Source organism: Anomalospiza imberbis, chromosome 7 (genome assembly GCF_031753505.1).
Source record: "Anomalospiza imberbis isolate Cuckoo-Finch-1a 21T00152 chromosome 7, ASM3175350v1, whole genome shotgun sequence".
Lineage (NCBI taxonomy): Eukaryota > Metazoa > Chordata > Aves > Passeriformes > Viduidae > Anomalospiza > Anomalospiza imberbis.
In genome coordinates this window covers 3609306-3621562 of record NC_089687.1, presented here as the reverse complement: position 1 = coordinate 3621562, position 12257 = coordinate 3609306, and the positions used below count along the sequence as shown (strand labels likewise).

The following is a 12257-nucleotide window of genomic DNA, read 5'->3' as shown; positions in this document are numbered from 1 at the left end:
TGCTGCTCTCTTCTTGGATTCTGACAAGCAACCTTCAACCTGAAACCCTCTAAAAATGGCTATTTTTATATTTTTTATGTTTGTCTTTTTTTTTTTTTTTTAAATTCAGAAGCGACTATATTGACTGTATTCTTTCCCCTCGCTCTGTCAGGCTGGAAATGGGTCCAAAAAGGCACTGGGCAGAATGTGGGAATACTGTTTGATGCTCACAAAGAGGGTCCACATGTCAGTGGGTCCACCTGCCAATGGTTTTAATGACAAAGAGGTTGTAAATGGTTGTGACTTCCCAAATTCTGGGCTGGGGAGGAGGAAGCACGGTCTCTGGAATAATTCTGGCAGCCTGGGTTGGTTGCTGTGAGCGTCGATCTCCTTGGCTTCAGGAGTTAGGAATTGCAGCTCCACGTCCCTGTCTCCTGTCCCATAATTTGACTGAGCCACATCCCACAAGTAAAGACATTAGCATGGACCCAACTCGTTGCACGTGTTAAGAGTGTGATATTGATTTGTTACACAGGTGGCTCTGATGGCTGTGGGGGCTGGTGCTGAGGCTCAGGGCAGCAAAGTCCATCCTGGATGGCTTTGTAGCTCATCTACACCAATGACTCTGCTGGGCTGGCTCTCTGTGTATAAACCTCTTTCCTTACCAAGCAGGGAAAAGGCAGGAGTGGTGGAGCCCAGGGAAAAGAGAACAAATCCAATCACAGCACAGCCTTGGATATCTGCTATTGGGGCAGATGAATGCCTGAGAGAGCTCCTGTGCCACCACCACCTCCCAGCTGTGCCTGGCAACCATGGTTTTGCCTATGCCAAAGCCTGCCTGCTGGTGGCACTCATTTTTGGGAGGTCCGTGCCTGGAATTTGGAGACAGGAATTTGTAGGGTGGCAATTCAGAGGTAGGAAGCGACGGGTAAAAAGTCACATCTGATATTTAGTGTTGGAAAGTGGATCTGGTTGGAGGTGTGAGCAGCAGGGAGAGCGACGCTGATCCACACACATGGAAGGCAAGCTCTGCCTTGCAGAGAGAAATACAGAGCAGAGCCTGAAAATACTGCAAATATTTGTTCTCATTGTCAGATGTTTCTATAAAATCTGTTGTTACTGAATCACTGCTGAAGTTACGGAGCATTCAAATAAGCAGAGGGTGAAAAAAGCTAAGTCTAATTATATGTTTTGTGCCATTTACAGAGGTTTCCAGGGGATTTTCTTTTAATAAAAGTGCAGTGCATCAAAAGGAATAAATCCTACAATTTTGTTATTTACAAATCAGCTGTGTCTGCTGCGAGCTGACAGACTTATCCTCCATCTTACACCCCTCTCTCCATCCCAAAATACACCCAGTACACTGACATTTATACCAATACTCTTCAAGTATCTTTACACTATTTCATGCTCCTTATGTTGGTAAGCAAACAGATCAGAAGAAAATCATCACAAAGGCAATAAAAAAAATTCTGAAAGAAAAATACAGAAAAAAAAACCCCATAATGTTGGAAAATGAGCAACATAGATGTTTTCCAGATGAAGAGAATTAGTGCATTTTACATCCCTGCCCACCAATTCCTGAAGATTTCAAATCGGAAGCCTGGCTGGAGATATGATGTAATTAATTAGTTAAAATGATTTACTAACATAAAGCATAACACTCTTTCGATGATTAATTTTTATCCCCTTCACTTTTTCTTTTTTTTTCCCTCCACAGCCACTCTGCCCCTTTCTGACTCCAGATTATTTAGCAGTTGACTTCGGTGTTCGGAGTGTTGCATATCAATCCCCGGGACCAAAACATGCCACTCACGTTTTTCCTGCTATGTAATCTATGGATGCAGTACCTAACCCGGCAGCCCTCCTCTGTGCTTCAGAGAGAAGGGAGATGTGCTGAATCAAGTTGTTGAGGCTGCACTTGGAGCTTAAGAAAACATGAGAAAACCAAGACACCACCTTTGTTCTCGTCCAGCTTGGCCGCTGCCGTGATACGGCAACACGACTGCTTTGGTAATTAAAACTCTGCGTGCAAAAGATACCAGGAAAAGAAAGAAGTGAAAATAAGATGGTTTCTCACAAGTGTGAATGCACTGTGCATGTATTGCACAGATGCTTTATAGAGGCCTTGGGCCTGCCTTGCAACAGCCCTGCCATTCCAGGATGAGCCTCTTTCCTCAGCAGCCGCTGTCCGTCGAGCCAAATTGTATGATTGTTTTGTGATATGGATATATGAGGACTGGGGACTAAATTAAGGACATTAAACTCAATTTCCCTAAGATAGGAGCCAGGTTTTAATATTGCAGCTGTCCAGAGGTGAAAGGGTAATGAGGACATGAGGCATTCCTGGACAGGAAAGGGACACTTGGCCCAACAAGTCTGTCCCCCTTCAAGTTTATTACAACACACCTCCCCACGTTGTCGATATATCCTCCAGCCCTGTCTGCCTGTGTAAACATGTCTGGCTATCTCTTCTGTTCATTAATACTCCAGCTCACTCCGTGCTTTTATTTGACATAATGCCTACTACGCTCTGAATTGGATCCTCTGCAAGAATTCACTGTTTATTCTTAGACCTTTCATTTTTAATTGGCATAATCTGGGTTTTTTTTTTTTTTCCCCTTTTTAAACTCACCAGATACAGCCAGTACCTCAGTCCTCAAACTAATTATGAAAATATTAATGTTTAGGTCTTTAAAAAAAAATGATTAGGCTCAGCCTTTGTTTATATAAAGTATCTTTAACAGCCGGAAACAATAATTACTGTGTATTTTATTCCTATTTCAGTCACTAAAGTTCTTCTTTGGAAAAGGTGATCAGAATTGGAATGACTGGAGATAAATCTATCATGTTCCTTGTGTGATAAGAGCCCTTTTGATTTGCAGGCAATCCTTTGCTGGAGTGTCTATATCACACTTTATTTATACTGAATTGGCATTGATTCAAAATTGATGTTTGACAGATTCAGTACAATTTTTAAGGTGGAGCAGGACTTTTGGGAGTCAAGCATTAACTTATAATGATCTTGTAAAGTCAAGAAATAGCCTTGAAAGCTGGTGGGAGGAAAAAAAATCTCCCAAGACATTGGTACCATTACAAAGATTTCTAACTGCTGGCTGGTCTCCATTTGCTAAAAACCACCTCCCTTTAAATTTTCTGCTTGCGAAGTTGAGAGGGAATTAGCATACAGATGCTTCCTCAGACATGTGAAAAAACCTGGGTCTTTCCTTTCCTCTGAGGCAACTCAAAGGAGAATGTCATTAAAGCTCTCAACACAAACCGTGGGGAAAGAAACACAAGTCACAGATAAACCTGAGTGATTTTCAAATTTCAAAGATTGATAGGCTGGTGAAATAAAAGCACTTTGGGTAAAGCATGTAGTGGGAAGCAGGCAAAGTAGATCACGGCAATGCAAGATCAAGAAAAGACTTAAAATTGTTGTTTAAGTGCATTAAAATCCCAGAAAGCCAATATATTAACAACTATTTCTGATATCTAGCCTTGCCCTGTTGCTTAGGGAAGCAACTTGCTTTTATGATGAATAGAAAGTTTTATTTATTTATTTGGAGATTTTCCCCTGAGAAAAGAGGCACTGCTAGCAGAGGTTGTTTAGGGGAAGAAATTCTGCACCCTGTTGAGAAACACTGAGGTTTTATTCAGGAACTATGATGGCAGTGTTGGGTGGACAGGGAACTTTGAGAAATTTGGAAACGGAAGAAAAATTAGAAATCTCTTGGTTTCAGGCAGGTGAAGAAACAGTTATGGCAGAAATGAAAACATGGACATGCAGCTGGTTTAAAAAATTAATCAGGAAACAGTATCTGAGAGACACAGAAAGCTTCAGGTTTATATCCAGGATCCACAGTCTTAAAAAAAAGAAATCCTTGTAGAAGTCTAAAAGTTCCAGCCTTACCAGGGAGCTGGTGATCCAAAAGGGAAATGAAAATGCCACCATAGTCTTGGACAAAGGCAATGAGGGATGTAAAAAACATTTCTCATGGCATCTCTTGGGCACTCATAGCTTAAAATCCCTTAGCTTTTTTAACCCTTGTTTAAAGATACTGGTCTGAAAAAGTGAAAGTCAGTGTAGTGACTACCACAAAATCAGACTGCTTTTTGTGAGGCTCATTCTATAAAGATAATAAAGGAATAATTGGTAAAATGTGTGTAATAATAAGCTGAAATTTTAATCTTGGTACAGTTCTGATAAATCTTCACTAAGCTAAACATTTTAGTCTTGCTGTTGAAAAAAAAATCCATTAAATTGAGTGAAGTAGATGTGGCAGTAATGGCAACAGAATTTCCATCTAGTGTTGGGCAAGTTGCTTGAGCAAACAAGAAATGTAAAAGTTGATGAAAGTAGAGAAGTCATAGGAGCAGAACCCATTCTTAGCTGCTGCTGATTTAATTTAAATACCTGCTGGAATTCTGAGCAGTTACCAGAGGACAAAATGAAACTGAAAACTCTTCATGTAACCTCACATACTGGAGTGGGTCCATTCAGCCCTGTTCAGCAATTCTTTCATTTTTTTTTCGTTGAAATTTACTGGAAGACATATCCTTCTGTCAGGTGAAAGACCTATCCACTGGACTGGAGCCCTGTTCTTGGGGTTTATGAGTCTGTGCCAGCTTATTTCATGGACCTGGTCAATTGCTAATATTAAAAAATTGGACTGAGAATGAGGTCCAGGGTCCCCCAAAGCTCTCCAAGTTTCAGTAAGCACTGAAATTGACTGCAAATGGTGTTTTTTTCAGGGAGGAGACACTCTTATAAATAGGATTTAGGAGCTATAATCTCTTGGGTGCTCTTGAAAAAGCACCAGGAGGGTTGTAGAACCCCTCCAACACTGCCCTGACTTGTGGCAGCTCAGAAACAACTCTGATGCTTTAGTCCTGTCCTCCCGTCTGCTGGTTGTGCTGAGCTTTTCCGACCAGATCTGCCACTCTTGGGGCAGAAAGGGACTGCAGTGCTCCGAAACTATGTGGGACTTGGGTTCAAGGGACACAGGACTGGTTTATCATCCTTACAGTAAACCATAATCATACTCCTGGGATAGAAAGATTTACTCATCCATTAAATTAGAATAGAAAAAAGGTTGGCTTTTAAGTTTTTTTTAAATATTTTTTTTAATTTCAGAAGATTTTAATCTCCTCTAAACTCCCCATCTCCTAAGGATTAAAACACTCAAAAGCATCCTCTTATCTCTTCCTTCCCTTTTGCTGTAACTCCAATTGCTCCCTGAGCCCTTCCCTTCTCTCCAAGCAGCACCTGGGTTTCCCTCCCTCTGCCCCTTCCATAACACCCTCCACCAGTTCCTGCCCAGCCCTGTGCCCACGTGGAGCTTGTTTTCACATTTGGCCCTGCACGAGAAAAACCTGTTTACTTTGCTCTCCCAGCTGTGGGATCCCGGCGCTGCTGATGCTGCATTTGCTGCTGATCTGGATCTCGCATTTATAGCCCGGGTGAGACAATTGCTGCTACAGCCCCTGTCACTTTTATGTCCCCGGCACGGTTTGATATGTTACCTTTGATATTCTGATTTAATTCTTTTACATAGATTAGAGACCAGACAAGCTCCTAACCTGACCGAGGCGCTACCCTGTATTGACTGCCAATCTCTAAGTCACTCGTGAATGCTGTTTGCAGACTCTTATCAGTTCATTAAAGTTTGTTATCATTTATGCAGTGGCTCTGTACCTTGCTGCTAATCTCCAGTGTAGGATCTTATCAAGCACTCTTTTGAAAGTCTAGGCATATTGTATACCATCCACAGTATTTTTCTTGTCTTTTACCTTGGCAGGGATAGCTTTGAAAAATTCCACCAAATTATTTCCTGCCCATAAATCCAGGTCGGTTGACTCTACTCAAATTAGGATTTTCAGTGTGTTTCTTCACTAAATCCAGCAAAACCGTTCCTGTTCTGTTATTCATAGCTACAAATTGTGTTATGTTAATTTGTTTATATTATAAGTTAAAATAATTTTATATGTATATATTCCTCTGCATATGCATGTGTACATAAAAGTGTGTGTATGTAATGGAGATTATATTGAAGTATATTGGGCTTTAAAGCTGAATATGTTAAAATTGTTAATGCAGTATAAAATGCAACGGATAGAGTTAGGGACAGATCTTTGGCTGGAGTAAATGAATTTGACTTTGAATACATTTTGCTAACTTAAATGGTGTTAACTTGATTTATGTGAGCTGAGGAGTTAACCCTTATGCACTGTGCTTACTTTACTTCTGTGCCGAGACATCAAAATGATTGTTGGGGTGCTCCTTAACATTTCTGATTTATTACAGGTCTCTACCCACATTTCTTATGGATTTCTTTGGCTCAAGAAGTATATTTTTATTTGCTGCTGCAAACATATTTTTTAATGCTAAATTGTTAATTCTAAATTCTATGTAGTATGCAATGTTTTGTTTTGGACTAGCAGTTTCTTCTGCTTTATTTTTCCATTATTTGACTATTTTAGGATGTTTACGATCTCTCCCAGATTTCTGTTCCCATCTGCAGATCTTTCTGTTACAATGATGAACCTGGCAATTTCTGGTAAATACAGTAAGTGGTTGATTAATATTAGATTCATTCTTAGATTGATTTTAATATCGGAAAGCTAACATTTTGCACAGGAAATAATCCCTCCCTTTGAATTGAAACCAAATGAAAAATTTAAGACTAAAACAAATGGAATTTGTATAATCTAACTGGACCTGTTTAAAAGTTGCTGCATCTTGGGTGCCATATCCTCTCTGCTGAAGTTTGCTGATATTTTGTCTGAATTATTGTCTGGCTTATAAATCATGGTGAGAAAAAAACATTGTGATTGTGGTTCCAAACAGAAACATTTTTCACACCTTAATTTTTTTTCCAAGTTAATGTTTTTTTTAATAAAAATTGGGTTTTACTCTGAAGGAGGATTATGTTTTTTACAAAAGAGTTAATTCTTTTCTTGGATCAATGAGAAAGCAAGTCTGATAGGAAAACTTGTGACCCACCTGGGACCACCCTAAACTCTCATGGCAAAAACATGAGATGGAGGAGAAGTGGATTTTAAGTACCAGGTACACTGATTAAATTACAGCATTCAAATGTACAACGTATGGACCTGCAGGCCACTCTTCTGGTCATGGGACTGCACGAGGTCAGTCCCACTTATAAACTACAAAGCTCTTGGTTTGTTATGTCAGCAACAAAAATATCTAAATGAGAAAATGTATTTGTGAGTCCTGAAAGATGAGGTGCTAACTTTGAAGTCCAGTAGGAAGAATTTTTAAAATCAGATAACCACAAAACATCCCCCACTAAAGCATATTTGCTTTTCCCTGGTTCAATACTCTCAGGTTGCCACTATTGTATATTGTCACATTTTCCCTCACCATTGGATGTATCAATTCTTTTGTTTTTAGTAGGATTTTCTCTTCAAATGAATAATAAAAGCATATTTGGGCTTTAATTGTTCTTTTTACCCAATTCTATTCACTTTGTGAATCTCCCAAGCTTTTCTTGATAAGAATGTTTTCCATTGATTTATCCTTTAAATCTATGAGGATCTTTATCATAGTGAAGTTTGAACTCTCTATCATTAACTTTTAAACCTATATTGACATGAAATGTGATTAAAGTTAAATTTTATAATTAAAATTAATTTTATAACAGCACACATGCCCAGCTCCAAGCACAAGGCTCAGTTACTAGACTAATAGCATTGCAGCTACAAACAAACTTTGTTAGCTTCCACATAGTTATCATAGCAATCAATACCTGAATAATTAAATTCCTCCATTATCAAATTCTAGTCTCCTTTATCAGCTTTTCTTCCACCAGTAATTTTTTTGTCTTAATTTGGTTTCTCTTTGGAAAGCCTATAGCAACCTTGGAGATTCACCAGGCAATCTTTCTTTTCTTCCCTGTTAAGTTCTGTAACCCAAATTATTCAATGCCAAAATCTGAAGTCCTTAAAGAAGATTCCACTGAATGTAAGTTTGATCAAACTGTATTTTCTTTTGTTTTAATAGAGACTACTAATTTTATCTTGTCTTGGCCTTGAGTGAAATCCTATACTTGTAAGTATTTGAAATTGCCATTCATTTTCTTGATTCATTCTCTTATTGATTTTCTTTCCAACTATTTCCATCCAATGGATCTAATAATTATTAGAGATGAGGGAAGAACCAAGTGCCTGCATCCACACCCCTTTGAGCATTGTGGCTCATGCCCATCTTTAATTAATATAAATGCAAGCAGAGAAGTTTTCCAGATTAAAACCAATTGTTTTAATGTTAAATCCTCACATTCATCATTTTCTGGTGCATTTTGATACGGTTTTGGTCAGGGGTGACTCCTGGAAGAGCATTACACATCCTGAAGCTTCATGCTCCTCTCGGACCTGATGCTGAATGACTCAAGCAGGAAGGAAGGGGAAGGATTCCTGCTCCCTTTTATACTCCTGTGGAATCACTCCAAACTCTTTCATCTGTTCATTACTCTATAAATGCAACACTTTCCAAAAGAAATTCACTGTTGAATTAGGGGGGAAGTGGGACACAAAACAAATGGGGGTGCTAATGAATTGAAGTGATGATCTGAGGAGCTCATAGTGCTTCATAAGCATTAATTAATTAAACCTGACTAGATCCCAGTGAGGTAGGTATTAGGGCCCATACTCCAGGCCTGGCTGCGGTGTGCTATTTCTGTATCTCAAATTCATTCTGTTAATGTGCATTCTGATGAGAGGACTGAAATGGTGTCTGACTAGTAGAGATGACTGTGCATATATTTAAACTGTGAATATTCTGCACGATGAGCCTTCTTGTGGAAGAAACTTACTTTTTTTTTTTTTTTAAATACAGCCTTGTTCCTGAATAAAAAATGCACGATAAATGAATTGTACAGGGAGCACTGAAGGGCTGCTGATGACCTATAGTTATGTACAGTGTGTAACTCATCCTGTTACCCAATTAGGATGATCAGAACTTTGCTTTCTGTTGCTGAAAACCTGAGTGCACTTCAGCGAGTGTATTTTATTTCTTTTACAGAATACTTTATTTAATTGCTGTAAGAACTTAACCTACAATTTTAACTTCAATATTTAGAGGTGTGAAGAGTACTCGAATGTTTTTTTTTAATCCATTATAAAAGTCATTCTTAGCTTTCAGTGCAAGAAACTTGTTTTGTTTTTAGTACTGGTGTAGAGCTTTGACTCCTAATGAATGTTTTCCCCTTTTTTTTCTCCATCCTGCTGTAAACAAGATGTTGTTTATTACTTGAAGCATTATATGTAAGCCCCAAGAATATGTTACATGTGACTGGAGCTTTGGCAGACTTTGAGAAACTGAAGTTTCCAGAAATTTTGCTATGTTTAAACACCAGAGCCTTGTTTTAAGGAAAGATTTCTACTTCCAAATGTGTGGTTGCCTGAACCTTTTACATTTTCAAGTCAGATTCCTCTGCCAAATAACACACTGTACCTTAACTATAATAAAAAAGCAGAGACTCTGTGTTTATAAAAACATTACAGGAGCAACTGTGATCATATTTCTTGAATTTATTCTATTCATGTGCTCAAATACGCATTTTTAGAGTGAGCTCTCCACTGCACCGTTCACTTACAGGAGTAGAAAATGACATGTAGAGGCAGAAGGCTGGCAAAATGCAACAAACCAAACTGGTAAAGGACAGGAATTCAGAGCCAGACCAAAATATGAGGTCAAGGAAGTTGCTCTTATAATAATAGTGGTTATCTGTTTAATGTGTGATCTGGCAGTGGTTCGACACTGACCATAAGCAATTACACATGTTTCTAAACTGGTGGTATATGAGCCCTGAGCAATTCCACACAAGCTAGATGTGCTGTGAGAAATGGGCACTTGCTCTATTCTTGTGGTTCTTCTTGCTTAATGTCAATTAAAATTGCAGCTGAGTAACAGATAGAAATTCTCCCTATGTAAAACAGTGTCTATATTCCCTCTTTTGTTTGCCATATACTTAAACTCCTATATTGAAACCAGTTTTGTGAGGCAAGCTCCTGTCGGGGCTGATAAATGCTGCATAATATTCTTCTCAACAGACATGTGGTTAGACACAACTTCTCTGACTCCCTGGTTGTTATTTGAAACAGCTTTCTTTACAACCCAGCTCCAATGGCAGCTCCCCTGAATGATGCCCTTGTTCTGGGTTTTGTCATCCAGGAGCCTGGAAGGGAGCAGAACATCCTCGGTGTGTGCTCAGCTGCCTGGAGGTGACCTCTCAGGAGTTAACAGCAGGAAGATCTCTGTGATACCAGACTGCCTGAGCACAGATTAGGCCCTGGGAGCTGCTGTGGCCTGGCCCTGGCTCTGACACCAGTTTTTCATGACTTTGGTGAGCTCGCTGGACGGCACATCTCATTGGCTTTTAATAGACTTGGATCCCACTGTTAAAAGAGCTTCTATGTCCTCTTCTGTAAAATAGCTTTGGAATGTTTTCCTGGGCTTGGGAGGATGTGGCTGGAGTGGGAGCTGTGCAGGAGAGCTAACTGCAGTAGAAACTGTGCTAATGAGCTATGAAGACACCCAAAAATGCCTCTTCTCCCCAAGAGCAAGGAATTGTGTAGGATTTGACTCTTTTAGTACAAGTCCTGTTACTGCTGGCTTGAACTTCAGCCTTTGCACAGAAGGAGCTGTTGTCACCAACCCACCCTGAGTACCAGCTAGAAATAATCACTTAAAAAGAGGCATGTGAGCTGCTTAAACCAAATCCCAGCTGAGGTGTAAGCCTGTGGCTTCCTGAGGTCTTCTGAAGGCTCTTCACCTGGCTCTGGCCATTGCAGAGGTAATGACCTCATGTACATTCTTAGCAAACTCAGCAGGGATACCTGCAAGGCATCCCAGAGGGAAACAGTTTGCTGCCTGAAAGGCTGAGTTGAGCAACGATTTAATGACCAGAGCACATCAGTTAATCATCAGTCATTTAAGAGCTGTATCAGGAGCCTTGCAAGAGTCCTCAAGTGGTTCCTGTGGCCACGGACTTTCATATCACATTAGTGCACGTGCTTTGACTGTCTCCGAGGCTTCCAAAATGTAACTTCTCATCCTTTTACTTTCCAAAAGTACACCAAAAAAAAAAAAAAAAAAAAAAAAAAAAAAAAAAAAAAGAGAAAAGGGCTGCAGAAATCCATGCTTATGGCCGAGAACTAAATAAGGAAACACAACTGCTTAGTGAAGAGCCACCCTCTCCTAGAGAAATGTCAGTAGTACAATGGGCACTATTATTCCCCTCCTTTGCAACCAGACTGGGGGGGGTTTGCTGGAGTCTGTAGGAAAGGGCACCAGAATCCTCTCAGAACCCAAACTCTGATCAGCATTCAGTGCTTCCTTTCCTTTTTGGGGTACCACATCCAGAGGAAGCCCTGTGCTCCCTGGCACACCTACAATTTGTGGGAGGCAGCTGGAGGAGCCGCTTTCCTGACGGCTGCTCCGGTGCACGAGCCACGTCGTGGCCCTTTCCCCTCATTACCGTCGTGCAAGACAGTTGTTAATCACCTGTAATAAATAAAGTGCAGATCTAGAGTATAATGAAATGGTCATGTGCAGCAAATGGCTTAGTGCATCAAACATCTCTAGTGCTGTTCCATGTGTTGAAAAAAAAATGTGGTATTGAGGGTTTTTTTCAACTATTTTGATAATGTGTCCCTTATTTTAAGTAAAAACTCTCTCATTAAGATGATCTCCTTGTAGTCATTGTCGTATGGACCTCTACTGCTTTCTATTAATGAAATCTGTACTTAGCAAACTATAGCAATTATCTCCACAAAAATGTTCTGATAGGGAAATAACATTGTTTTAACCTTCTTTATTGTCATTTACCATCTGGAAACAAGGAAAATGTCCATGATTTCTGTGCTACTCAACTCTCTGGAGTCTATCAGCAGCAACTCCACCGACTGAACTTGGAACCAACAGTTTTATGGAACCACTATTTGGAGGTGTTTTCAAGCAAGGTGAGAAAATAGCTCAGGCTATGTTAGCTGTCCTATTATTTGGATTTTTTTCTGTTGTATAAATAAAAAAAAAGAAAGTTAATAAATTACAATCCTTGCAGCTTTTTCTCAACATGTGCCTCCTCTTGTGTGTGAATGAGGAGGTGAAAATATCTTTATACTTCAAGTTAATTTTAGTGAGGTAAACAGCCACAAATTTGCTAATGTTGGGAAGGTTTAATTTGGAAAGTCTCCTAGTGCCTTGGAATAGTGTTCCTAAAAAGTAATGGGACTTACCTTTTGTATTGGAT

General features: G+C 39.6%; 2 long non-coding RNA genes across 2 annotated transcripts; both read left to right on the top strand.

The window, feature by feature from the left end:
* The first annotated feature begins 5229 nt into the window (after window positions 1–5229).
* LOC137476798 (uncharacterized) lies at window positions 5230–11267 on the top strand. The gene is made up of 2 exons (XR_011000615.1): window positions 5230–5442; window positions 10178–11267. It is a non-coding gene; the product is annotated as an uncharacterized lncRNA (long non-coding RNA).
* On the top strand, window positions 8061–9501 carry LOC137476800 (uncharacterized). Its single transcript, XR_011000618.1, has 2 exons — window positions 8061–8633; window positions 8840–9501. It is a non-coding gene; the product is annotated as an uncharacterized lncRNA (long non-coding RNA).
* Window positions 11268–12257: the final 990 nt, after the last annotated feature.